This window comes from Fukomys damarensis, unplaced genomic scaffold (assembly GCF_012274545.1).
Source record: "Fukomys damarensis isolate Sample0158 unplaced genomic scaffold, DMR_v1.0_HiC HiC_scaffold_32, whole genome shotgun sequence".
In the NCBI taxonomy this organism is placed as follows: domain Eukaryota; kingdom Metazoa; phylum Chordata; class Mammalia; order Rodentia; family Bathyergidae; genus Fukomys; species Fukomys damarensis.
The window spans coordinates 20,295,216-20,300,192 of record NW_022900944.1 but is presented as its reverse complement, the minus strand read 5'-3'; the positions used below and the strand labels follow the sequence as shown (position 1 = coordinate 20,300,192).

Genomic DNA, 4,977 nt, shown 5'->3' with positions numbered 1-4,977 from the left:
AATTGCTCAGCTTGGGAAGAGCGGTATTCTCTAGGTAAGCTTTTATAATATGCATTGAGGTGATAACCCCATTCTAAAAGTAAAAAATCTATCTTAATTTTGGTTAGAAAAGCAATATATATATATGATTTATAATGAGAGGACTTTTTTCATAACTTCACAAACTATAATTCCTATGCTCACATAAAGAAACATGGTGTTTAAATAACCCTTCAAGTGCACCTCAAGGAAATGATCTGTGTCTTTCAAGATTTCAAGGAAGCATTCATGTCTAGGAAAAAGTATAAGGAAGGACCTTGATAAGTCATTCAGTCTGTTTCACTGGCTTTGGCTAGGTAGAGTGTTAGTAAACGTTCAAACACAATTCCCAGCTGGTGGGGACACAGAGCTTGGCAACACACAAGAGGAACCTGTGTGGTCTTAGGCTTGCCAGGTGGCTGCTTCCTAATGGGACACTGCAGAATTTGAATGTTTTGTTTTGGAAAAAAAATTAGCAAAATTTCATAGTATGAGTTATATGTGTGTGTTCTCAGTCTTTGGGCTTGTTCTACACACCACAAAAGCCAAGAGGTAGCTACTTTTGGTTTGAAAATGATTATGGAAGAGGGTATTAATGACCATCCCCCCAAAAAAACCCAAAGAAGGACACACATGATAAAAATAATTTACATAAAATATGTATAATCATATGTATCCAATGTTTATAGTTATGTAAAATTGCTTTAAATTTTAGGTTTATAGAAAGAGTCCCCATTTGAAAAAATAAGAACCAAAATATATGTAAAGGTACAAGCTCCCAATGATGAATGCAAATGTACTGTATACCTAAAATGTACCAATAAAAGAATTTAAGAGAAAAAAGTTCCCATTCACCTCAATCTCTTCCATTTTTATCATAGAAATGTTGTATCAGTTGAGTCCCTTTTTTAAATGAATTACTTTAAACCGACAGTAATACCAATGGAAAAGGCTCTCATTAAATTATTTTCATGATTTTAGTACCTTGTAGTAATCAGTGTTTTTCGGATATTGTGAAAAACAGTAAGCTGGAGCTGATTAAAGTACAGGACTCTGATTTTATAAATCTGAGTGGAGCAGGTACATTTTTAACATAGCTTCTGGCTAATGAAATAGGCATATGAACTATACTTTAAGAAACACTAGAATAGAAATTGTTCTCTTTGAATGAGAAGTCTCTCCTGAAATATTTCCCATACCATCTCTAGCAATGCACAGGTCTGTTACTAAAACAAACAAAACAAAACAAAACAAAACAAAAAAACCTTTTCAAATCTCTTGTCAAATGTTAGAATGAAATAATTTCAGCATCTAGGGAAATTTATCAACTAATGATGAGGAAAATTAATTACTTAATGTATACTAAAAGGTAATGTTGATAATCAATAATTTCACATTATTTACATAAACATTTTTATTATATACATTAAATGTCTGCAATTTGTGAAAAATAGGATTCATGTGAGTTTATATTTAGGGATGGGATTCTGAACTATTTAGGGTCTAATTCAAGCAACATAAAGGCTGGCGACTGGTGTTAAATTGCATTGCCAATGTCAGAGATGAGTTTTAAGATCTTTACTAGTCAAAGTGTACTCTTTCTAGACCAGCAATATTAGCACTGTGTAACTAATTAGAAAGGTACACACACAAGCCTCACCCTAGATCTAATGAAACAAACCTGCATTCATTTATCATTTATTTATTTATTTTTGAGACAGGGTCTCATTATATAATTGAGACTGACCTGGAACTCACCATGTAGCCCCGGCTGGTCTCGAACTCACAGTGATCCTCCAGCCTCAGCCTCCCAAGTGCTGGGATTATAGATGTGCGTCATCAATGCCCAGCTAAAACTTGCATTTTAAATATAGCTCTGAAATTACTTAGTTGCACATAAACATTTGAGAAAACTTGCTTTATTTCTTGATCCTCTCTATAGCTTCTCCATTTTGATGTAATTTTCACTATTATTTCCTACTTCTTCTCATCCACATACCTTTTCTTTGAAATAATCATCTCTTGCTTCTTGCTCTTACCTCCAAAAGGTTAAAAGAAAAAAAAAAAAAAGAAAAAAGAAAAAAGACTCGAAGTAACTCAAGAGCTTCATTCACAAAGTTTCTCTTTCAACCAAGGAAAATGGTGTGCCGGATGGCAATACCGTGGAAAATTTGCTGATGGACTTGAGCTCACCCATAAATCTGCACATGTAACTTCTTTATATCCTTTGGTCTCTTAAGGATTATGGTTATGGAAAAAGCATGCAGCTAATTCAGAAAAAAAAACATAATTTGTCTACGTAAAAGAACAATGCTATTACAAAAAGTAGTCCCAGAGGCTCCTACAATTTCAGTGGTGCAAAAAGCTACTGCTGCTGCTAAATCACAGGTTATTATCCTCAGGCCACTTGGGAACATGCTAATGTGTTTACCAAATGGTATTATTATTATTATTATTATTATTACTGTTTGTTTTATCAAAATAGGCAAAGCCCAAATAGGTAGGCAGTTAAAATTCTGTTGTCTCTTAATACTGAAAAAGTTAGATATCCTCTCTTATTTCCCAATTGTTCCAATTGCTCATCAAGTTACTAGAGACAGTCAATGCGCCATGATGCTAGAGGGAAATCACTCAGGTAAGCTGAGGCTACCCCTTCTGTTTCTCCATCTGCTGAGCTGTTAACATGAAGACATATTGATGAGGGCTCAAGGAAAACATGGAATATTTCATCAGTAAGATTATGCTGCCCTAGAGACAGATGTTAGAAAGCTGTAATATTTAAAAACAAAGAGATAAACACACACTTGAGGGTAAAGAATAAAACAGTTTCACAGGTAAGGGAGAAAATTAAAAAGAAATAAAGGAATGATGGAAAGATAGGTGAGAGGTCTGTATTGGCACATAAAATGGCAAATGGTTTAGGTAGGAAAAAAAACCCATTTTTATATCTGTCTCAGGCAATCATTTACCATTAGGCAGACATTCTCAGAGTGCAGTGGGAAGATCTGTAAGATGTACTTACCAGGGCTGACTATGATCACAGAGAACAGACTTATCTCTTGTCATCAGGCGGTTAATGTCAGGGCTTAGATTTAAATCCATATATAACAGTTTTCATAACAATTTAAACATGAAAAATGTTATATACTTTGGTAATTCACATTCAACAAACATAAAAACAACTTTAAATAATGACAACAATAGATTTATTAAGTGACTTTCACTTCAGAGGTCAAAGCACTTTATTTTCACCAAAGATATGGAATGGGAATTGTAATTGAAGGTTATATAGATATTTACAATTGACATATTAGTTGTATAGTAAGCCAAATTTTAACATATTTAAACAGTAGATTCCCCTTTTGGTTGAGGTTTTAACATTTATGTAAATAAAATACAAATAGTGGCAACAGGAAAGTAGAAGGAACTTTGCTTTGAATTCACACAGATCTGGGTTTGAATCCTGGATATTTATTTGTTTCCTCAGCTGCAAAACAAGAATAATAAATATCTACCTCAGAGTTGCCAATAAGATCAACTATCTTGTTAGTAAATGCCATAGTAATGTAAATGAATACTATAGATCCTCAGTAAATATCAAGTTACATAATTATAACAAAAAACAAAACAAAACAAAATTAACATAGGCCAATTAGAGATTCTAATTACAGATCACCCTTTTTAGAAAATCTCCAAATTCTACTTGTAAACTAGAAACTGTTACTTATACCTTCTCCCACTGGGAAGGGGACAATACCCCCTTAAAGGGAGTTTAGGACAAAGAGGGAGGGGTCCAGAGACAGGAAGAGGAATGAGATACTTGTACCAGAAAGGAGGGGGAAGGAGCTACGAAGTCTAACTTGACGGTTCTGACAACCCTTTCAAGGATGAAAATCCAGATAAATAATAGCAAAAACTGAAAGCTGGGGAGCTTTAAATTTTCTTGGCTTCCTTTTTGGCATTCTAGAAGACAAACTCGCAGGAACACCACACCCAATGTAGGACTGCTACAAAAAGAATACAAGGAAAGCAGGGTGTGAGTAGGACAAGGTTTTGCAATAGCAGGCCTCAAGCTTCCTTGTTTCTTGCACAGCAGGCTCTGGAATCAGGGAACTTCTTCGTGATCCCAGAAGTGTATGTGGAAGACTGTTGCTGAGAGCTGAAAATGAGAAGCCACCCAGGTCACTGTGAGATCCAAGAGCAGATGCTGCAGAGCAGAACAGGCCAGCCCAGCACCAGGGGTAGCTGTGGCTGATACGAGGACCTACAATGCTGTTGAGAAGGAAGAAGAGAGCAAATGAGAACTGGAAGAAAACAGGCTCTGGAAGAAGTTAAGGAAGAATAATGGTTTGACCAATGACAGACTTGAGCTACAGACCCTATGAGACATCCAGTAACTACTCTGGACTAGATATATCTCAATGGAAATTAGTGAGAATTCAGACAACACAAATATGGACACAGACCTGGCCATTAGGACACATGAACGTCTCCTGATGTCCAAAAGCCATTTCTGCCTTTAGCAGAACGGCAGGGGAAGGGTGTGTAGGGGAGACCCTAAAAGATGAAGATCTGCTTGTTCTAAAGTTATTTTAAATCTGAAGAAACTGATACTTTTATTTGCCATTTTAAATTCCACTCCATCCTATATCACTCAAAAGAAACATCAATTCTATTGAAAGAAGGGGCCGGGGAGTTAGCTCAGTGATTCCACCGCCTGCCCTGCAAGTGCAAGGACCTGAGTTTGATTCCCAGTACCCCCGCAAAAAACCAAAAAACAAAAACAAAAAAACCCAAAAAACCCAACCAAACCAAACACCAAAAAATGAATGACAAAGTCACGGGCTGGGGATTTAGCTCAGTGGTTCTACTGCCTGCCTAAAGCACAAGAACCTGAGTTCAATCCTGGGTACCAAAAAAAAAAAAAAAAAAAAAAAAAAAAAAAAAAAAACCCTCTCT

General features: G+C 35.8%; 1 protein-coding gene across 1 annotated transcript in view; it reads right to left on the bottom strand.

Moving 5' to 3' along the window:
* Positions 1–4,221: 4,221 nt before the first annotated feature.
* The window catches only part of Naa11 (N-alpha-acetyltransferase 11, NatA catalytic subunit), a 7,137-nt gene continuing 6,381 nt past the window's right edge, over positions 4,222–4,977 (bottom strand). Inside the window, exon 2 of the mRNA XM_010628468.2 lies at positions 4,222–4,290. The gene's annotated coding sequence lies outside the window, so the exon portion shown is untranslated. The remainder of the gene's footprint in view (positions 4,291–4,977) is intronic.